Source organism: Callithrix jacchus, chromosome 7, assembly GCF_049354715.1.
Source record: "Callithrix jacchus isolate 240 chromosome 7, calJac240_pri, whole genome shotgun sequence".
Classification (NCBI taxonomy): domain Eukaryota; kingdom Metazoa; phylum Chordata; class Mammalia; order Primates; family Cebidae; genus Callithrix; species Callithrix jacchus.
In genome coordinates this window covers 65,305,417-65,328,283 of record NC_133508.1, presented here as the reverse complement: position 1 = coordinate 65,328,283, position 22,867 = coordinate 65,305,417, and the positions used below count along the sequence as shown (strand labels likewise).

Below are 22,867 nucleotides of genomic sequence, written 5' to 3'. Positions count from 1 at the left end.
CTGCCTCAGCCTCCTGAGTGGCTGGAATTACAGGCATGCACCACCATGCCCAGCTAATTTTTTGTACTTTTAGTAGAGACAGGGTTTCATCATGTTAGCCAGGCTGGTCTTGAACTTCTGACTTCGGGTGATCCACTTGTCTGGGCCTCCCAAAGTGCAAGGATTACAGGCTTGAGCCACTGCGCCTGGCCCCGTGTTGATTTTTTTTTCTTTTTTTCTTTTTTTTTTGAGATGGAGTCTCATTCTGTCAGCCAGGCTGGAGTGTAGTGACTCAGTCTCTGCTTCTGCCTCCCAGGTTCAAGCAATTCTTCTGCCTCAGCCTCCTGAGTAGCTGGGACTACAGGTGCACACCACCACGCTCGGCCAATTTTTGTATTTTTAGTAGAGATGGGTTTTCATGATTTTGACCAGGCCGGTCTCGAACTCCTGACCTCAATTGATCTGCTGCCTCAGCCTCCCAAAGTGCTGAGATTACAGGTGTGAGCCACCATATACAGTACCTACTGCATTCTTACTTAATTTGTATAAGCAGAAAACTTTCAGGTTAAGTGGACAAAAGACTAATTTGAGGCCAGGAGGCTGAGGCAGGTGGATCACATGAGGTCAGGAATTCAAGACCAGCCTGCCCAACAAGGGGAAACCCCATCTCTACTAAAAATACAACAAATTAGCCAGGCATAGTGGCAGGTGCCTGTAATCCCAGCTACTCAGGAGGCTGGATCCCAGAAGACAGACGTTGCAGTGAGCGGAGATTGCACCACTGCACTCCAGCCTGGGCAACAAAAGCTAAAATGTCTCAAAAAAAAAAAAAAAAAAGACTATGCCGGGCCCGGTGGCTCACACCTGTAATCCCAGCACTTTGGGAGGCCCAGGTTTGTGGATCATGAGGTTAAGAGATTGAGACCATCCTGGTCAACATGGTGAAACCCCGTCTCTACTAAAAATACAAAAATTAGCTGGGCATGGTGGTGCGTGCCTGTAATCCCAGCTACTCAGGAGGCTGAGGCAGGAGAATCACTTGAACCTGGTAGACGGAGGTTGCAGCAAGTTGAGACAGCATCCAGCCTGGGCAACAAGAAGGAAACTCCATCTCAAAAACAAAACAAAACAAAAAAGCAATATTGTATCCCTGGAGGGGTTGCAGAGATTAGTGTCACCATTAAGGATCTGAAAGACAAAGAGATGATGATTCCCACCACATCTCCTTTCAACTCTCCTATTTGGCCTTTGCAGAAAACAGATCTTGGAGAATGAGAGTGGATTATAGTAAGCTTAACCAAGTGGTGACTCTAGTTGCAGGTTCTGTACCAGATGTGCCTTCGTTGCTTGAGCAAATTAACACATCTTCTGGTACCTGTTATGCAGCTACTGATATGGCAAATGCCTTTTTCTCCATTCCTGTCCCTAAGACCCACCAAAAGCAATTTGCCTTTAGCTGGTGAGGCCAGCAATATACTTTCACTGCCTTACCTCAGGTGTATATCAACTCTCCAGCTTCATGTCATAATGTTGTTCGCAGAGATCTTGATCACTTTTCCCTTCCACAAGATATCACACTGGTCCATTACATTGATGACGTTATGCTGATTACACCCAGTGAGAGGGATGTAGCAAACACTGGACTTTTGGTGAGACGTGTGCTAGGGATGGGAAGTAAATCTGACTAAAATTCAAGGACCTTCTACCTCAGTGAAATTTCTAGGAGCCCAGTGGTGTGGGGCCTGTTGAGATATTCCTTCTAAGGTGAAGGATAAGTTGCTGCATTTGACTCCTCCTACAACAAAGAAACACCTACTGGGCCTATTTAGATTTGGGGGCAATACATTCCTCATTTGGATATGTTACTCCAGCCCATTTATCAAGTGACCCGAAGGCTGCCAGTTTTGAGTGGGGTCCAGAACAGGAGAAGGCTCTGCAACAGGTCCAGCTGCTGTGCAAGCTGCTCTGCCACTTGGGCCATAGGACCCAGCAAATCCAATGGTGCTTGAGGTGTCAGTGGCAGATAGGAATGCTGTTTGGTGCCTTTGACAGGCCCCTGTAGGTGAATCACAGCAGAGGCCTCTAGGATTGTGCAGCAAGGCCCTGCCATCTTCTGCAGATAATTATTCTTCTTTAGAGAGACAGCTGTTGGCCAATTACTGGGCTTTGGTAGAAACCGAACATTTGATGATAGGTCATCAAGTTACCATGTGACCTGAACTGCCTATCATGAACTGGGTGCTTTCTGACCCATCTAGCCATAAAGTTGGGTGTGCACAGCAGCATTCCATCCTCAAATGGAAGAGGTTATACGTGATCGAGCTGGAACAGGTCCGGAAGACACAAGTAAGTTGCATGACTCAAATGCCCGTGGTCTCTACTCCTGCCACCCTACCTTCTCTCCCCCAGCCTGTACCCATCGCCTCATAGGGAGTTCCCCCTGATGAGTTGACAGAGGAAGAGAAGACTAGGGCCTGGTTTACAGATACATACATGATATGCAGGCATCACCCCAAAATGAACAGCTGCAGCACTACAGTCCCTTTCTAGGACATCTCTGAAGGACAACAGTTAAGGGAAACCTTCCCAGTGGGCAGAACGAGAAGTGCACCTGGTTGTGCACTTTGCTTAGAGGGAGAAGTGACCAGATGTGCAGTTATATATTAATTCATGGGCTGTAGCCAGTGTTTTAGTTGGATAGTCAGGAACTTGGAAGAAGCATGATTGAAAAATTGGTGATAAATTCTGGAGGCTGGGCGCGGTGGCTCACGCCTATAATCCTAGCACTTTGGGAGGCTGAGGCGGGTGGATCACGAGGTCAAGAGATTGAGACCATCCTGGTCAACGAGGTGAAACCCCCTCTCAACTAAAAATACAAAAATTAGCTGGGCATGGTGGCGCGTGCCTGTAATCCAGCTACTCGGGAGGCTAAGGCAGGAGAATTGCTTGAACCCAGAAGGCGGAGGTTGCAGTGAGCCGAGATCGTGCCATTGCACTCCAGTCTGGGTAACAACAGCAGAACTCCGTCTCAAAAAAAAAAAAAGAAAGAAAGAAATTCTGGAAAGAAGTATGTGCAGGGACCTCTTTGAGTGGTCAAAAACTGTGAAGATGGCCGGGCTCGGTGGCGCATGCCTGTAATCCCAGCACTTTAGGAGGCTGAGGCGGGCAGATCACCTGGAGTTCAAGACTAACCTGGCCAACATAGTGAAACCCCGTCTCTACTAGAAATACAAAAATTAGCCAGGCGTGGTGGCAGGCACCTCTAATCCCAGCTACTCAGGAGACTGAGGCATGACAATTGCTGGAACCCGGGAGGCAGAGGCTATAGTGAGCCGAGATCATGTCACTGCACTCCAGCCTGGGCGACCGAGAAAGACTCCGTCTCAAAAAAAAAAAAAAAAGTAAAGATATTTGTATCCCATGTGAATGCCTACCAATGGGTGGCCTCGGCAGAGGAAATTTTTTTTTCCCCTGGGCTCAAGAGTTCCTCTCACCTTGGCCTCCCAAAGCACGGAGATTACAGGTGTGAGCCACAGCACTGATCTTTATTATTATTTTGAATTATTGTCTGGCAGCATCTTGGGCCAGAGTACTCTCAGAGAAACTCCCAATATATATTTTTAAATAATAGCTATCCTAATGGGTGTGAAGTGCTATCTCATTATGGTTTTGATTTGCATTTTCCTAATGATTAGTGATGCTGAGCATCTTTTCATATGCTTATTGGCCATCTTTGGAGAAATGTCTATAGAAGTCCTTTTTTTTTTTGAGACGGAGTTTCACTGTTGTTACCCAGATTGGAGTTCAATGGCACGATCTCGGCTCACTGCAACCTCCGCCTTCTGGGTTCAAGCAATTCTCCTGCCTCAGCCTCCCGAGTAGCTGGGATTACAGGCACACGCCACCATGCCCAGCTAATTTTTGTATTTTTAGTAGAGATGGGGTTTCACCATGTTAACCAGGATGGTCTCGATCTCTTGACCTTGTGATCCACCCGCCTCGGCCTCCCAAAGTGCTGGGATTATAGGCGTGAGCCACCGCGCCCGGCCCTTTTGCCCATTTTTAAATTGGGCTGGGTTTGTGTCGTTGTTATGAGTTCCTTGTGTATTGTGGATATTAATCCATTATGAAATATATGATTTCTCCAATTCTGTGGGTTCTTTCCACTCTGTTGATAGTGTCCTTTGATGTACAAGGGTTTTTCTTTTTCTTTTTTTTTTTTGAGACAGCATCTCTCTCTGTCACGAGGTGCCAGGATGGAGTGCAGTGGCGCAATCTTGGCTGACTGCAACCTCTGTCTCCCAGGTTCAAGCGATTCTCCTGCCTGAGCCTCTGGAGTAGCTGGGACTACAGGGACTCGCCACCATGCCCAGCTAATTTTTGTATTTTTAATTTTTTCTTTATTTTATTTTATTTATTTTTTAGAAACGGGGTTTCTCCATGTTAGGCTGGTCTCGAACTCCTAACCTCAGGTGATCCGCTCGCCTTGGCCTCCCAAAGTGCTGGGATTACAGGTGTGAGCCACCGTGCCCGGCCAATTTTTGTATTTTTTTAGTAGAGACAGGGTTTCACCAGGTTGGCCAGAATGCTCTCGATCTCTTGACCTCATGATCTGCCTGCGCTGGCCTCCCAAAGTGCTGGGATTACAGGCATGAGCCACCGTGCCAGGCTTTTTTTTTTTTTTTTTTTTTTGAGATGGAGTTTCACTCTTGTCACCCAGGCTAGAGTACAATGGCACAAACTCGTCTAACTGCCACTCTGCCTCCTGGGTTCAAGCAATTCTCCTGTCTCAGCCTCCTGAGTAGCTGGTATTACAGGCGGCTGCCACCATGCCCGGCTAATTTTTGTATTTTTAGTAAAGACGGCGTTTCACCATGTTGGCTAGGTTGGTCTTGAATTCCTGACGTCAGGTGATCTGCTCACCTCAGTTTCCCAAAGTGCTGGGATTATAGGCGTGACCCACTGTGCCTGGCCAGGTTTTTCATTTTAATTTTAAAATTAATTTTACAGGAGGCCAGGAATTTGAGAGCAGCCTGGTCAACATAGTGAGACCTCCGTCTCCACAAGAAAAAAAAAAAAACAGCTTTTAAAATTAATTTTAATGTTTTAAAATTTGATGGCCGGGTGTGGTGGCTCACGCCTGTAATCCCAGCACTTTGGGAGGCCGAGGCGGGTGGATCACGAGGTCAACAGATCGAGACCATCCTGGTCAACATGGCGAAACCCCATCTCTACTAAAAATACAAAAAATTAGCTGGGCATGGTGGCGTGTGCCTGTAGTCCCAGCTACTCAGGAGGCTGAGGCAGGAGAATTGCCTGAACCCAGGAGGCAGAGGTTGCGGTGAGCTGAGATTGCGCCACTGCACTCCAGCCTGCGTAACAAGAGCGAAACTCCGTCTCAAAAAATATAAATATAAATATAAATAAAATTTGATGAAGACTAATTTAATTATTTGTTGTTGCGTGTGCACCATTGTGTTATATCTGAGAAATCATTGACAAATTCAATGCCATTTCCCCCTGTGTTTTCTCTTTTTTTTTTTTTTTTTTGAGATAGAGTCTAGCTCTGTCGCCCAGGCTGGAGTGCCGAAGTGCAGTGGCATGATCTCAGCTCACTGCAGCCTCCCAGGTTCAAGCAATTCTCCTGCTTCAACCTCCCCAGTAGCTGGGATTATAGGCGCCCACCGCCATGCCCAGGTAATTTTTGCATTTTTAGTAGAGACAAGGTTTCACTGTGTTGGCAGGATGGTCTCGAACTCCTGACCTTAAGTCATCGGCCTGCCTTGGCCTCCCAAAAGTCCTGGGACTACAAGTGTGAGCCACCGTGCCTGGCTTTCTTTTTTTCTAGAGATGGAGTCTTGCTCAGTCACCCTGGCTGGAGTGCAGTGTCGCCCAGGCTGGTCTCAAACTTCTGAGCTCAGGCAATCTACCCACCTGGGCCTCCCAAAGTGCTAGCATTACAGGCGTGAGCCACTGCACCCGGCCTTCTCTAAATTTTACACTTTAAACTCTTACGTTTAGGTCTTTGATCCATTTTGAATTAATCTTTTTTTTTTTTTTTTTTGAGACGGAGTTTCACTGTTGTTACCCAGACTGGAGTGCAATGGCACGATCTCGGCTCACCGCAATCTCCACCTTCTGGGTTCAAGCAATTCTCCTGCCTCAGCCTCCCGAGTAGCTAGGACTACAGGCGCACACCACCATGCCCAGCTAATTTTTGTATTTTTAGTAGAGATGGGGTTTCACCTTGTTGACCAGGATGGTCTTAATCTCTTGACCTCGTGATCCACCAGCCTCGGCCTCCCAAAGTGCTGGGATTATAGGTTGAATTAATCTTTTGTATATGGTATAAGGTGTAGAAAGTTTGCTGAGGCCTAATAAAGGTAATTTCCATTTCTTCTGCTTTATAAAATAATATTGCAGGCCAGGCATGGGTGGCTCATGCCTGTAATCCCAGCATTTTGGGAGGTTGAGGCAGGTGGATCACGAGGTCAAGAAATGGAGACCAGCCTAGCCAACTAGGTGAAACCCCATCTCTACTAAAAATACAGATATTAACGCCAGGCTTGGTGGCTCACGCCTGGAATCCCAGCACTTTGGGAGGCCAAGGCAGATGGATCACGAGGTCAGATGTTCGAGACTAGCCTGGCCAACATGGTGAAACTCCATCTCTACTAAAATCACAAAAAAATTAGCTGGGTGTGATGGCACACGCCTGTAATCCCAGCTACTCAGGAGGCTGAGGCAAGAGAATTGCTTGAACCCAGGAGGTGGAGGTTGCAGTGAGCTGAGATCGTGCCACTGCACTACAGCCTGGGCAACAGAGCAAGGCTCTGTCCCAAAAACCAACCAAACAAAATTAGCTGGGCATGGTGGCACCCGCCGGTAGTCCCAGCTACTCGGGAGGCTGAGGCAGGAGAATCGCTTGAACTGGGGAGGCAGAGGTTGCAGTTAGCTGAGATCGCGCCACTGCACTCTAGCCTGGCGACAGAGGGAGACTCCATGACAAGAAAAAAAAATTGCAATGACCATTCAAGGCTCATTCAATATGCCTGGCCACTTGGATGGTTGGTACCACTCTGGTCTTTTACTCCCTGAATTGGAGCACATTCTCTCCAACGTGGAGTGTTATGCCTTTTCTTAAATTGCCGCTTCCATACTTGCCAGCTCTTCATGTATTTATTCTTTAATTTTCAGCTTCAAAGTCATTGCCTCAGGAACGACTTCCTCCGTATCAAATTCAGAGTCATAGTTAAGTCTTGTGAAGTCAAGAACTAGGACTATTCCATTTGCTGTTAGATTGTAACACAGTCAGTATTTTAATGACAACACGCAGGAATAATTCTCTAAATGTTCTTGTTACAGGGGCTTCTGATGTATTGTTCAACCTGGCCTCCCACATGCGATCACGCGGTTGTCCGCCCCACGAGTTACCTCACCCCCGGGACCACGCGGCTATCTTAAAGCTTCGACCACTACTTACATATGTGGTTGAGTTGATGCCTGTAACTGTTCCCAAATAACTCACGTGAAAATGCATCATAAGAAGAAACACCAAATCAAAACGCAATATCTAACTTACAAACAATGAAAGAAGGGCGCCGGGACCAACGATCACCAGCTGCCCAAATACCAAAAAATTATGCTTCCGAAATCTCTTGATGTCGATTCCGCACGAAAAGCAATCGAGTTGCTCTACGTGTGCCACTCACGACAGAAGCCCTTTTTGCCATCCCGGTTACCAAAGCAGACTGGCAGTGTTAGCAAATTCATATTTTGGTAAAGGTGAACACAAAAACCTAAGCAAAGCCTTATTCCATGTTCGTTGCTGAAGTCGAAGAGGGAATTCCGGTTCTTCTGAATTGAAAGGAAGACTTACAAGGAAAATCTGGAATTTGTCTTTTCGATTTTTATTTAGAAGTAAAGGACGTGAGTTGATATGCAAATTTGAGCAGTGCTTGCTGGGAAGGTGCTGGCGGGAGTCAAGGGAGTGGCGGGGAAGAGCGGCTGCGCGAGCGAGGGAGAACCTGCTCCTTCCGGTTGCAGTTAGCGGTGGTTCTCTCTTGTCAACTGCTCAGGAAAGCAGGCGTTTCCTGGCGTTGGAATACTGGCTTTCAGCGGCTGTGGATACCTAACTGGGGAAGACAAGAATCACAGCCTATCCAAATTGAAAATGTGTAATTTGTGCCACCCCTAGCCACCACCCTGGAGCAGCCCAGGCAGTCGTGCAGTGGAAGCACAAGCTCACTGTAAGCGAAAACACCTTTCTGACAACAACACATAAGCTGACTGTCATGGTGTGTTCATAGGGTGGCAGGCTATATGCTGCACTTCTAAGGAATGTTATTATAAAGTAAAAAAAATTGATAAGAGTTGTAGAATAAGGTACAGCATAGCATTAAGTGAAAAATAATACTGTACCTCAGATGACTGAAGTAGATCTTCAACACAGTTTTTTTTAAACAGTGTCTCACTCTTGTTGCCCAGGCTGGAGTGCAGTGACGAAATCTTGGCTCACTGCAACGTCTGCCTCCTGAGTTCAAGTGATTTTCCTGCCTCAGCCTCCCAAGTAGCCGGGACTACAGGTTTGTTTGTGCCACCATGCCAGGCTAATTTTTTATTTTTAGTAGAGATGGGGTTTCACCATTTGTTCAGTCTGTTCTTGAACTCCTGACCTCAGCTTCCCAGTGCTGGGATTACAGGTGTGAGCCACCACCCCCAGCCAACACAGATGTTTTTAAAAGTGGAAAAAATGTGTTGAATAGGGTACAGCCTACTACTGTTGATCTAATCAAGAGCATGCAGGCATACCGGCAAAACCCTGTGCTATGTATATTCTACGGCCATGTGTTTGTATGAACAATATAAGATGTTAAAGAAGATCAGGAAACATATCAATGATTACCCCTTGGAAGGAGGTAGGGGATTAGGATGGGAGCAGTTGACACACAGGACTTTAGATTTATCTCTAATGTTCTCATTTTTTTGTTAAGGGTAATGATGGACAGCTGCGGTGGTTCATGCCTGTAATCCCAACACTTTGAGAGCCCAGGAGTTTGAGACCACTTTGGGCAACATACAGAGACCTCGTCTCTACCCCAAAATAAAAAATTAACCAGGTATCATGACATGGGCCTGTAGTCCTAGCTACCCCAGAGGCTGGGGCAAGAGGATTGCTTGAGCCAGGGAAGTCAAGGCTGCAGTGAGCCATAATCATGCCACTGCACTCCAGCCTGGGTGACAGATGAAGACCCTGCCTCAAAAAAAATTTTAAAAACAAAAAACCCAATATGTGACAATGGTAAGAAATTGAAATAGCACAGAAATGATATAAAATATATATAAAAAAGAAATAAATGCGGCCGGGCGCGGTGGCTCAAGCCTGTAATCCCAGCACTTTGGGAGGCCGAGGTGGGTGGATCACGAGGTCAAGAGATCGAGACCATCCTGGTCAACATGGTGAAACCCCGTCTCTACTAAAAATACAAAAAATTAGCCTAGCATGGTGGTGCACGCCTGTAGTCCCAGCCACTCAGGAGGCTGAGGCAGGAGAATTGCCTGAACCCAGGAGGCAGAGGTTGCGGTGAGCTGAGATCGCGCCATTGCACTCCAGCCTGGGTAACAAGAGCGAAACTCCGTCTCAAAAAAAAAAAATGATATAAAATTCGCTCACACATGTAATCCTAGCACTTTGGGAGGCCAAGACAGGTGGATTACCTGAGATTGGAAGTTCGAGACCAGCCTGACCAACATGGAGAAACCCCATCTCTACTAAAAATACAAAATTAGCCAAATGTGGTAGCACATGCTTATAATCCCAGCTACTTGGGAGGGTGAGGCAGGAGAATCACTTGACCCCAAGAGGCAGAGGTTGCTGTGAGCTGAGATCGTGCCATTGCACTCCAGCCTGGGCAAAAAGAGTGAAACTCCATCTCAAAAAAAAAAAAAAGTGAAAATGCTTCCTCCAAACTACTGTTAACAGTTTAGTGTTTATCTTGCCAGACTGCTTGCTATGTACATACACATTATATACATATAAATAAATGTTTTGGGCTGGGATTACACCTGTAATCCCAGCACTTTGGGAGGCCAAGGTGGGCAGATCACCTGAGGTCAGGAGTTTGAGACCAGCCTGGACAACACGATGAAATCCTATCTCTACTAAAAATATCAAAAATTAGCTGGGCGTGGTGGTGGGCACCTGCAATCCCAGCTACTCAGGAGGCTGAGACAGGAGAATTGCTTGAACCTGGGAGGCAGAGGTTGCAGTGAGCCGAGATTGCAGGAGATGGAGGTTGCAGTGAGCTGAGATCACACCATTGCACTCCAGCCTGGGCAACAAGAGTGAAACTCCATCTCAAAAATAAATAAATACATACATACATATATAATAATAAAATGAAGTCAATAAAAAATACAGGCTATTAGGTAATTTACTTTTTTTTTTTCTTTTTAAGATGGAGTCTTGCTCTGTTGCCCAGGCTGGAGTACAGTGGTACGATCTTGGCTCACTGCAACCTCTGCCTCCCTGGTTCAAGCAATTCTCCTGCCTCAGCCTCCTGAGTAGCTGGGATTACAGGCGCACACCACCATGCCCAGCTAATTTTTGTATTTTTAGTAGAGATGGGGGTTTCACCTTGTTGACCAGGATGGTCTCGATCTCCTGACCTAGTGATCCACCCTCCTTGGCCTCCCAAAGTGCTGGGACTACAGGCGTAAGCCACCGCGCCTGGCCAATTTACGTTCTTTTTTTTTTTTTGCCTATCAGTTTGAGCTTATGAGGTTGCTCAGGTTAGCCTTGAACTGATGACCTCGCCTTCGCAAGCACCATGACCTCCGGCGGGAGCCACTTTGGACCCCACGTTCTTTAATATATTTAAATAATACATGGAGGTCTTTGCTCTTTACAAAGTAGAAGTCATAAGAGAAAGGACATACATAAACAGCTCTTACATTGTTATAGGAAGCAGAGGTGTTACATAAACTTGTGAGAAGCCCAGAGATGGTACTGTCAATTGCTCTTCCTGTCATCCACCAGTGTTGTGTTATCTCTTTCTCTTTCTTTATTTCTTTCTTTATTTTTTGACAGAGTGTTGCTCTGTCACCCATGCTGGAGTGCACTATGGAGTGCAGTCATAGCTCACTGCAGCCTGGAACTTCTAGGCTCAAGCAGATCCTCTTGCCTGTCAGTCTCCAGAGTGACTGGGACTGCAGGCCCACACCACCATGCTGAGGCTAATTTTTTTTTTTTAACAGAGACGTTGGACCAGACGTGGTGGCGCATGCCTGTAATCCAAGCACTTTGGAGGCCAAGGCAGGTGGATCACCTGAGGTGGGGAGTTCAAAACCAGCCTGATCAACATGATGAAACCCTCTCTTTTAAATAAATAAATAAAATAAATAAATAAATAAATAGAGACATTGTCTCCATATGTTGCCCAGGCTGGTCAAACTACTGGGCTCAAGCAATCTTCCTGCCTGGGCCTCCCAAAGTGTTGGGATTACAGGCATAAGCCACCACATCTGACTTTATCTGTTTTTTTTTTCTTTTCCTTTTTTTTTTCAGACAGAGTCTCACTCTGTTGCCCAGGTTGGAGTGCAGTGGCATGATCTTGGCTCACTGCAACCTTTGCTTCCCGGCTTCAAGTGATTGTCCTGCCTCAGCCTCCTGAGTAGCTGGGACTACAGGCATGCGCCACCACGCCTGGCTAATATTTTTAGTAGAGACAGGTTTCACCCTGTTGGCCAGGCTGGTTTCAAACTCCTGACCTCAAGTGATCCACCCACCTTTGCCTCCCAAGGTGCTGGGATTACTGGCGTAAGCTACCGTGCCTGGCCTGGCCTTATCTCTCTTTTTTTCCTTTTTTTTTTTTTGAGATGGAGTCTCACTCCTGTGGCACAGGCTGGAGCCTAGTGGTGTGATCTCGGCCCACTACAACCTCCACCTCCCAGGTTCAAGCAATTCTACTTCCTCAGCCTCCCAAGTAGCTGGGATTACAAGCATGCCCCACCACACCTGGCTAATTTTTGTTTTTAATAGAGATGCATTTCATATGTTGGCCAGGCTGGTCTCGAACTTCTGACCTCAGGTGATCACCCACCTTGGCCTCCCAAAGTGCTAGGATTACAGGCCTGAGCCACTGCTCCCAGTACCTTATCTCTTAAAAATATAACAAAGAAAAAAGAAAAATCAGGCCGGGCATGGTGGCTCATGCCTGTCATCCCAGCACTTTGGGAGGCCGAGGCAGGTGGATCACTTGAGGCCAGGAGTTCAAGACCAGCCTGGCCAACGTGGCGAAACCCTGTTCTACTAAAAATACAAAAATTAGCCAGGGGTGGTGGCAGATGCCTGTAATCCCAGCTACTTGGGAGGCTGAGGCAGGAGAATCGCTTGAACCGGGGAGGTGGGGATTGTAATGAGCTAAGATGGCGCCATTGCACTACAGCCTGGGTGACAGAGTGAGACTCCATCTCAAAAAAAAAAAAAAAAAAAAAAAAAAAAAAAGAAGGGTCGGGTGCGGTGGCTCAAGCCTGTAATCCCAGCACTTTGGGAGGCCGAGGCGGGTGGATCACGAGGTCAAGAGATCGAGACCATCCTGGTCAACATGGTCAAACCCTGTCTCTACTAAAAATACAAAAAACTAGCTGGGCATGGTGGCGCGTGCCTGTAATCCCAGCTACTCAGGAGGCTGAGGCAGAAGAATTGCCTGAACCCAGGAGGCGGAGGTTGCGGTGAGCCGAGATCGCGCCATTGCACTCCAGCCTGGGTAACAAGAGCGAAACTCAGTCTCAAAAAAAAAAAGGAAAAATCATCTACTTGGGAGGCTGATGTGGCTCACTTAAACACAGGAGTTTGAGGCTGCAGTTAACTATGATTGTGCCACTGCACTCCAGCCCAGGTGACAAAGTGAGACCCTGTCTCATTTAACAATCACCATAATTTCACCATTCTTCCAATACCTTCCCATTGCATACTGAATAAAATCTCAAGTCCCCATCATAATCTAGTCTAAAAGGTCCAGACTAGAACAAACCCCTGCCCACCTCTCCAAACTCATTGTCTTTCCAGGTTATCGAAGCTCCCCACCACCTTGGCCTTCTTGGTCCTTGAATAAGTACTTTCCTTACTGAGGACCATGGCTCAGGCCATCAGTTAGCTAGGTAAGTCTGGCTTATTCTGGTATTCTCTCCTTTTACCCTTTTGTGCAGTTGCTAATGGTCTGTTTGTTTCCCACCCTAGGTTGCAAACTTTTTTTTTTTTTTTGAGATGGAGTCTCGCTCTGTCACCCAGGCTGGACTGGAGTGCAGTGGTGCGATCATGGCTTATTGTAACCTCTGCCTCCTGGGTTTAAACAATTCTGTCTTCACTTCCTGAGTAGCTGGGATTACAGGCATGCGCCACCAGGCCTGACTAATTTTTTTTTGTATTTTTAGTAGAGACTGGGCTTCACCATATTGGCCAGGCTGGTCTCAAACTACTGACCTTGTGATCTGCCTGCCTCGGCCTCCCAGAGTGCTGGGATTACAGAACTGCGCACAGCCCAGGTTGCAAACTTTTTAAGAACCAGGATATCATCCGTCTTAGACACCAGTTATGTACTCAGGACATAGCAAAAGGCTTGGCACACAAGACTCAATAAACACTTGTCAAATGATTCAATCTGGGTCTTAAAAAAGAGGTATAGGTGTTCAATAACAAAAAGTGGAATGCCAGACCCTAAAAAGAATGGAGAGCAGTGGCAGGGAAATAAGGCTAGGAATACAGCTTGGAGCCCAATGTTCATGAGGACTTGAATCTGAGAATTTGGATTGGGTGGCAGTGAAGAGCGTGGATTGGGAGTGTGGTAGGATGATTCGGAAGATATAAAGACAGGGGAGGATGCCGCACCAATTTGGGCAGCTCTTTGTGATTCCTGCTGGCAGATACTGTGGCTTACTCTGGGCTGTCACAGCTCTTTATAAATTTTTTGGTGTTTGTGGGTTCTTCTCCGACTTACTGTGAACCTCACAGATGCTGGAATTGTGAGGCATGCTTGCATGCCTAACATTCCAGTCTGGCAACAAGTAAAAAAAATACAGCAGTTCTCACCAAGCATTTGACAACTGAAAAACTGAAAGCACTAGAGATTGCTACAGGACAGGCTCTGGCGTAGGAGTGAGTTCTGAGTTCAAGCTGAGGCTCTGCACTTATTAGCTAGAACTTTTCTTAATCACTCACAGGTCTCCTCTGATTAAATGTCGTAACGGAGGAGGTAAGCGGATTAGCATAATTCCTGGCAAACAGTAAGCATTCAACTGTATTGTTGAATTGATAGTTCACAAGCACAACCAACCGATTTCTCTCGTCTCCCAGTTCTTGTGCTGCCAACTTCCTCGTTGAGGTCCAACAGGATATCTATAGGGTAATGTGTCCCAGATGATATCCCGGTCCTGACACCATGACAAAGACAACAACCAAAAATGGCGACCTCAAAGCCATCTGAGGGCGTCAATTACCCGTCCTGCTACCGATAGATAAATAAGCAGGGTCAGTTAGAGAAGCTAGTGAAGGATTCTTAACGCTGGGGTGGAATACGCAGAGCTCACTCACGTTGCCACTCAATCACAAGCAGTTAAAACCGCAAGCTGCAGAGTCTAGCTACATACAGCCCAATACAGCCACCACGTGTCGGAGGGCAGTCTGCGCCTGCGCTAGCGAGGCGCGCGCCCGCCTGCCGGAAGAGCCGCGCGTTTCCGGGTTGGAGGCGGGGAGCGGTGCCGGAAGTAGTCGGGGAGGGCCGCGCAGTCGGACCGGCTGCTGAGACGAACGCTACATTGGGGCAGTCTCCGCATATCATGGGGAGATAGACGCTGCTGCCTGTGAGTCTTGGGCCCTGGCAGTTGAGGAACAAGAGCGGGAGGAGGGAGTCAGGACCCAGACCTACAGTAGGTCAGTGTTCGAAGGTCCAGGTTGTGAACGAGATGGGGCTGTGAGGATTCAGGTTCTCGGGAAGGGACCTACTGAGAGGATCGGGCTCGGAGAAGACGCGGCTCTGGGGACCCGGGCTCTAGATGGGACTTAGGGAACGGGAATGGATGTGAGTTCTCCAGCATCTGAGGGAAAGCGGTCTGAGAGGAACAGGATTATGAGAACCGGCACTCCTAAGAGGAGAGGGTCGTAAGTGAATGGGGCGTGAAGACGGGCTCCGGAGTGGTAAAAGTGGAGCGGTGAGGACTTGGGCTCCTAAGAGGCAGAAGCGGGACAGTGAAGACCCGGGCTCCTAAGGATTCAGAAACGGGGCAGCGAAGACTTAGGTTCCTGAGGGGCAGAAGCAGACAGCGAAAACTTGAGTTTGGAAGGGAACAGAAGCGGACAGTGAAGGCTGGAGCTTCTGTGGGGATGGGATCCGGGCTTTGAGACTCCGAGTTCCTGAGTCTCAGAACAGGGCTGTGAGCACCAGAGCTCCTAAAAGCCTTGGATCTAAGGGACCATGGATGTGAGATCAGCCTACAAAGTAAAGGGAAAGGGCTTGGAAAAGATTCAGTGATCCATTTTTTTCTCGTATTCTCTGAACCCAGAGGGATAAAGGACATATCAGGGGAAGACAACTTCTCCTTCGCACTGCCTTTTTGGCTCTTGGCAGGCTTTTCTTGTGTCAGATACTCAATCTAGGAAGCCCACATGCAAACATCTTCATTTTCTGCTTCATTCTTGGGAATCAGATGTGAAGTTGAAAACAGTTGAAACTCAGTTATATACTTAGTAAGTGCTTTAAATCCCATTCCACTCAACCCTGAATGATCACAGAACTCTGCGTCTCAAATTAAAGAGTGTCAGTGATGGAAGGGTCCCAAAAGATCATCTCTTAAAAACTCCTATTTTACATTTAAAGAAGCTAAGTTTCAAAGAGACTTAGATCACAGTGAGGCAATGGTTAGTTAGATCATAATTTTAATACAGTACCCTGCTATATGTAGCAAATGAGATGCTTGGTTAATGTGCCTTAAATAAATGCTTCTAGAATGTTTGCTTTATCTTCAAGCTCAGGAGGAAATTTTTTTTTTTAAGGCAGGGTCTCTGTCACCCAGGCTGAAGTGCAGTGGCTCAGTCTTGGCCATGCACCCTCAACTTCTGTCTCAAGCAATCTTCCCACCTATACCTCGTGAGCAGCTTGAACTACAGGCATGTACCACCATGCCCTGTTAATTTTTAAATTTTTTGTAGAGACAGGGTCTCACTATATTGCCCAGGCTGGTCTCAAACTCCTAGGTGCAAGCGATCCCCTCCCACCTTGGCCTCCCAAAGTGCTGAGATTACAGGCATGAGTCACCTTGCCCCCTCCTCCAGTTTTGTTTGTTTTTGAGACAGAGTCACCCAGGCTGGAGTGCAGTGGCAAGATCTCGGCTCACTGCAATCTCTGCCTTCCTGGTTCAAATGATTCTTCTGCCTCAGCCTACGGAGTAGCTGGAATTACAGGTGTGTGTTGCAACGCCCGGCTAATTTTTGTATTTTCAGTAGAGATGGGGTATTGCCATGTTGGTCAGGCTGTCTTGAACTCCTGCCACCACCATCAGCCTCCCAAAGTGCTGGGATATAGGCGTGAGCCACTGTGCCTGGCCCAGTTTTTATTGAATGTTGTTAATGTATTGACATCAATATAGTGAATGTCACTTAATAGTGAGGAAATCTTTTTTTTTATTTTTCTATTTTTGAGACAGGGTCTTGTTCTGTTGCCCAGATTGGAGTACAGTGGCATCATCATGGTTTGCTGCAACCTATATTCTTGGGCTCAAGCACTCCTCCTGTGTCAGCCTCCCAGGTAGGTGGGACTATAGGCATGAGCCACCACACCCAGCTAATTTTTTTTTTTTTTTTGAGACAGTCTCTGTTGCCCAGGCTGGAGTGCAATGGTGCAGTCTCAGCTCATTACAACCTCTGCCTCCTGGGTTTGAGCAATTCTCCTGCCTTAGCCTCCCGAGTAGCTGGGATTATAGGTGCCCGCCACCACCTGTGGCTAATTTTTGTATTTTTAGTAGAGATGGGGTTTCACCATGTTGGCTAGGCTGGTCCCGAACTCCTGACCTTGTGATCCGCCCACCTCAGCCTCCCAAATTGCTGAGATTACAGGGGTGAGCCACCGCACTGGACGGCACCCAGTTAATTTTTTAATTTTTTTAATAGAGACAGTGTTTGGCTGTGTTGCCTAGGTTGATGTTGAATTTTTGGCCTCAAGTGATCCTCCCGCCTTGGCCTCCCAAAATATTGGGATTATAGGCATGAGCTACTACTGCACCTGGCTGGAACCTTCAAATAAAGCTCAGTGTTATTTGTTTATTTAACAAGCCGTTTGGAAAGTCATAAATAAGTGTGTCCTATATTTTTAATAGAAGCATTTATTAGAGATGGCCACTTTTGGGTAAGGATGGTGGGGAGACTTGCACTAGTCACTTCCTTCAATATGACTATCTTTTTCTGAAACCTACTCAGATTAACTAAGCACAGCTTAAGCACTTTCAAGTATTGTATGATTTAATTATCACAGCCCCACAAGTTAGATATTGTCAGTCCTGTTGTACAGATAATGAAATAGGTTTAGAGAGGTTAAATACTTTGCCTGAAATCACACAGTACTGAGTGACCGAACTCCAGTTATGTATGCCTCTGAAACTTTTTTCTACTTTTCTTCTTTTTTTTTGAGACGGAGTTTCACTCTTGTTACCCAGGCTGGAGTGCAATGGCGCAATCTCGGCTCACCGCAACCTCCGCCTCCTGGGTTCAGGCAATTCTCCTGCCTCAGCCTCCTGAGTAGCTGGGATTATAGGCACGCGCCACCATGCCCAGCTAATTTTTTGTATTTTTAGTAGAGACGGGGTTTCACCATGTTGACCAGGATGGTCTCGATCTCTTGACCTCGTGATCCACCCGCCTCGGCCTCCCAAAGTGCTGGGATTACAGGCTTGAGCCACCGCGCCCGGCCCTACTTTTCTTCTTTTTTTAGAGATAGGATTTCACCATGTTGGTCAGGAGGCTGGTCTCAAACTCCTGACCTCGTGATCCACCCACCTCAGCCTCCCAAAGTGCTGGGATTACAGGTTTGAGCACTGCCACCAGCCACTTTTTTCTACTTTTCTAAGTGGATTCCTCTGTCTCAGTTTGCCCTTCAGCAAATTAGAAGTAATAGTTATACAAAACATATCATTGAATGAAAGCATCCCCTCCTTAAGGCTCCTCTAAATGTCAAGAACCAGAACTTATCAGGGTACTTACGTATTGTGGCATTTAAGGAGAATTAAATTGTTTTCACAGAAGCATAGATTTCAAGATAGAAAAATGGGAACTTTGTAGAGCTTTTTCTTGCAATATAGTAAGAAATATTTAATTTTAGATTTAGGAGACCAAGAAAGACTAATTTGGACTGGGCGTGGTGGCTCATGCCTATAATCCCAGCACTTTGGGAAGCCAAGGCCGGTGGGTCACCTGAGGTCAAGAGTTGGAGACCAGCCTGACCATCATGGCAAAACCCTGTTTCTACTAAAAATACAAAAATTAGCTGGGCATGGTGGGGCATGCCCAGAGTCCCAGCTACTCTGGAGGCTGAGGTGGAAGAATTACTTGAACTCTGGAGGTAGAGGTTCCAATGAGCCAAGATTGTGTCACTGCCCTCCAGCCTGGATGACAGAATGAGACTCCATCTAAAAAAAAATAATAATAATAATTTGAAAAACAAGGGCTTAAATTTGATTAACTTTGCAGTTAATTATATCATGAACTAGATGTTTGGGGGACTTGGGCTACTTTGTTAAAACTACTATTTTTTTTTGCCGGGCGCGGTGGCTCACGCCTGTTATCCCAGCACTTTGGGAGGCCGAGGCGGGTGGATCACGAGGTCAAGAGATCGAGACCATCCTGGTCAACATGGTGAAACCCCGTCTCTACTAAAAATACAAAAAATTAGCTGGGCATGGTGGCGCGTACCTGTAATCCCAGCTACTCAGGAGGCTGAGGCAGGAGAATTGCCTGAACCCAGGAGGCAGATGTTGCGGTGAGCCGAGATTGCGCCATTGTACTGCAGCCTGGGTAAAAAGAGCGAAACTCCATCTCAAAAAAAAACTACTATTCTTTTCCCCAGGGTTAGTCTGTACCATTTGCAAGCACCTATACCATATACAAATGATCAAAACTTACACCAGCTTATAAGGGAAAGCATACCCACATCACCACTTCAAAGTACTTGATGTTTGTTTGTTTGTTTGTTTTTTGAGACAGAGTTTCGTTCTTGTTACCCAGGCTGAAGTGCAATGGCACGATCTTGGCTCACTGCAACCTCCACCTCCTGGGTTCAGGCAATTCTCCTGCCTCAGCCTCCTGAATAGCTGGGATTACAGGCACAGGCCACAGTGCCCAGCTAACTTTTTGTATTTTTAGTAGAGATGGGGTTTCACCATGTTGACCAGGATGGTCTTGATCTCTTGACCTGGTGATCCACCCGCCTCTGCCTCCCAAAGTGCTGGGATTACAGGCGTGAGCCACTGTGCCCCAGCCCTAGTACTTGATGGTTTAATTAATGATAATTTATTCCTGAGTTAACACCCTTACCTATACTTGGAAACTTCTTTATTTCATTTGTGGCTCTAGCATTTGACTTATTATGATAGGACGTCAAAATACCCAATCAGAAAATCATTGTGTTATAATTAGAGCAGATAGGAACATAGGACATACTACTTTTTTATTCATTTTTATTTTATTATTATTATTTTTTTGAGACGGAGTCTCGCTCTGTCCCGCAGGCTCTAGTGCAGTGGCTCGATCCCGGCTCACTGCAACCTCTGCCTCCTGGGTTCAAGTGATTCTCCTGCCTCAGCCTCCTGAGTAACTGAGATTACAGGCACGCACCACCATGCCCGGTTAATTTTTGTATTTTTAGTAGAGACGGGGTTTCACCATGTTGGTCAGCCTGGTCTCAAACTTGTGACCTCGTGATCCACCTCGGCCTCCCAAAGTGCTGGGATTACAAGCATGAGCCACTGTGCCCGGCCAACATATTACCTTTTTTTTTTTTTTTTTTTGAGGCAGAGTCTCACTCTGTCGCCAGGCGCCAGGCTAGAGTGCAGTGGCGCAATCTCGGCTCACTGCAACCTCCACCTCCCGGGTTCAAGCAGTTCTCCTGCCTCAGCCTCCCGGGTAGCTGGGACTACAGGCGCATGCCATCACACCCAGCTAATTTTTTTGTATTTTTAGTAGAGATGGGGTTTCACCATGTTGGTCAGGCTGCTCTCAAACTCATGACCTCGTGATCCACCCGCCTCAGCCTCCCAAAGTGCTGGGATTACAAATGTGAGCCACTGTGCCCAGCCAACGTATTACCTTTTTAAAAAAAATAATAGAAATGGAGGCTGGGTGTGGTGGCTCATGCCTGTAATCCCAATACTTGGGGAGGATGAGGCAGGCAAATCACTTGAGATCAGTAGCTTGAGAACACCCTGATCAACGTTGTGAAACCCAGTCTGTGCTAAAAATACAAAAATCAGTGGCGGACACCTTTATACCAGCTACTCGGGAGGCTCTGGCAGGAGAACCGCTTGAACCCGGGAGGTGGAGGTTGCAGTGAGCTGAGATTATGCCTCTGCACCCCAGCCTGGACAGCAGAGCAAGACTCTGTGTTAAAAATTAGGCCAGGCGTGGGCTCACTCCTGCCACCACTCCTGATCACAAGGTAAGGAGATTGAGACCATCCTGCCTAACATGGTGAAACCCTGTCTCTACTAAAAATACAAAAAATTAGCCAGACATGGTAGCACGTGCCTCCAGTTGCAGCACTCTGGAGGCTGAGGCAGGAGACTCACTTGAACCTGGGAGGCAGAGGTTGCAGTGAGCCGAGACTATGCCACTGCACTCCAGAGTGAGACTCCATCTCAAAAGACAAATAAGTAAATAAATAATAATTGAAAATAAATAAAACATTAAAATAAAATACAAAAATTAGCTGGATGTGGTAGACACCTATCTTCCCAGCTTCTTGGAGGCTGAGGCAGAAGAATCCCTTGAACCCAGGAGGTGGAGGTTGCAGTGACCCGAGATCACGCCACTGCACTACAGCCTGAGCGACGAGAGACTTCATCTCCAAAAAAATAAAAATAAAAATAAATAAATATGCTTTATTAGGCAAAAAAAAAGAAAAAGAAATAATAAAAACTGATAGGAATGGGGTGTCCCTACATTGCCCAGTCTGGTCTTGAATTCCTGTTGTCAAGTGATCCTTCTGCCTCTGCCTCCTGAAATGCTGGGCCTGGGATTATAGGTATGAACCATGACACCTGGCCAAGACATGTTACTTTTTTTTTTTTTTTTTTTTTTTTTTGCTCTTGTTGCCTAAGCTGGAGTGCAATGGCAAGATCTCAGCTCACCGCAACCTCCGCCTCCCAAGTTTAAGCATTTCTCCTACCTCAGCCTCCCAAGTAGCTGGATTACAGGCCCCTGCCACCACACCCAGCTAGACGTATTACTTTTGATTAGAGTTCTTTATGGAAAGCCCCAAAATATTTTGTAGGCAGTATATCACTAATGTTTACAGGCTGCACTGTGAAACAGGTGTGTTGGAGGCAGACAGACTTTGAAATCTCTATGTATAGACTTATACATAGATCTCATCACTACAAAAAAATCTATGTCAGACAGGGAGGGTAAAGAGGGCAAAAAAAAAAAAAAGGAAAATCTTACACTGATTTTTTTTTCTTCTTTGTCTTCTTACACTGATTTTTAATGCTGAAAGGGACTTTAGAATTTGCTTGATCCAGCCGGGCGTGTTGGCTCAGGCCTGTAATCCCAGCACTTTGGGAGGCTGAGACAGGCAGATCATGATGTCAGGAGTTCAAAACCAGTCTGACCTACATGGTGAAACCCCATCTCTACTAAAATACCGAAATTAGCTGGGCGTGGTGCCAAGCGCCTATAGCCCCAGCTACTCCAGAGGCTGAGGCAGGAGAATCACTTGAACCTGGGAGGCAGAGGTTGCAGTGAGCCAAGATTTTGCCACTGCATTCCAGCCTGTGTGAGAGAATGAGACTCCATCTCAAAAAAAGAATTTGCCTGGTCCAACTCCTAATTACAGATGTGGAAACTGACCGAAGATGGCACCCAGCCCTCTTGATTTGGATTTTGTACAGTACCTCTCATCAGCCTCCTGCTGACAACTTGCTGCTACCATTTTTTTTTTCAATCCACCATTCTTTTGCTAATCTCTGAAGTCACAAGAATACTTATATGGTGCCAACAACACATGGATATGTGTGCTGGGTTAGTAGCAGGATGGATGAAACACTGGTATTTCTTGAAAGATGAGGTCTTGCTTTGTTGTCCAGGCTGGAGCATGGTGGCTAGCCACAGTCCTGATCACAAGGCACTGCAGCCTCGCACTCCTAGGCTCAAGTCATTTTATCATCTCAGACCCCATAGAAGCTGGGACTATATATACATGTGCTATTGAGCAGTACCGTTTTTTTTTTCTTTCTTTTTTTTTTTTTTAAAGACGGGGTTTCACCATGTTGGTCAGGCTGGTCTTGAACTCCCAACCCCAGTTGATCTGCCTGCCTTGGCCTCCAAAGTGCTTGGATTACAGGCGTGAGCCACCACGCCCGGCCTGATTTTTTTTTTTTTTTTTTCTTGAGACAGGGTTTTGCTTTGTCACCCACGCTGGAATGCAGTGGTGCCATCACATCTATACAGCTTCAACTTCCTAGGCTCAAGCAGTTCTCCATCTCAACCTCCCAAGTAGCTGAGACCACAGGTACATGCCACCAAGCCTGGCTAATTTTTTGATTTTTTTTTTTTGTGGTGACGAGATCAGGGACAGAGGGAAGAATTTATTTTATTTTATTTTTTTATTTTACTGTACTAGTCTGTTTTCAG

At 46.6% G+C, this 22,867-nt stretch overlaps 1 protein-coding gene, 1 long non-coding RNA gene and 1 other non-coding gene across 16 annotated transcripts in view; 1 reads left to right on the top strand and 2 right to left on the bottom strand.

The window, feature by feature from the left end:
* Positions 1 to 7,573: 7,573 nt before the first annotated feature.
* LOC118143488 (U11 spliceosomal RNA) lies at positions 7,574 to 7,707 on the bottom strand. Its single transcript, XR_004727697.2, has one exon. It is a non-coding gene; the product is annotated as a U11 spliceosomal RNA (small nuclear RNA).
* LOC103794324 (uncharacterized) lies at positions 7,596 to 14,663 on the bottom strand. The gene is made up of 2 exons (XR_001912711.4): positions 14,313 to 14,663; positions 7,596 to 8,114 (listed from the first exon to the last, which is right to left on the bottom strand). It is a non-coding gene; the product is annotated as an uncharacterized LOC103794324 (long non-coding RNA).
* Positions 7,991 to 22,867, top strand: part of TAF12 (TATA-box binding protein associated factor 12) — a 54,705-nt gene continuing 39,828 nt past the window's right edge. For 2 of the 14 annotated variants that reach the window (XR_013519896.1, XM_078330921.1), the window contains exons 1-2: positions 14,726 to 14,838; positions 16,678 to 16,782. The gene's annotated coding sequence lies outside the window, so the exon portion shown is untranslated. Of the gene's footprint in view, positions 8,229 to 14,725; positions 14,909 to 15,191; positions 15,722 to 16,327; positions 16,436 to 16,677; positions 16,783 to 22,630; positions 22,746 to 22,867 lie in introns of those variants that run through there. The other 12 variants (XM_009000760.4, XM_002750519.7, XM_009000761.5 and 9 more) reach the window with 10 other exon arrangements.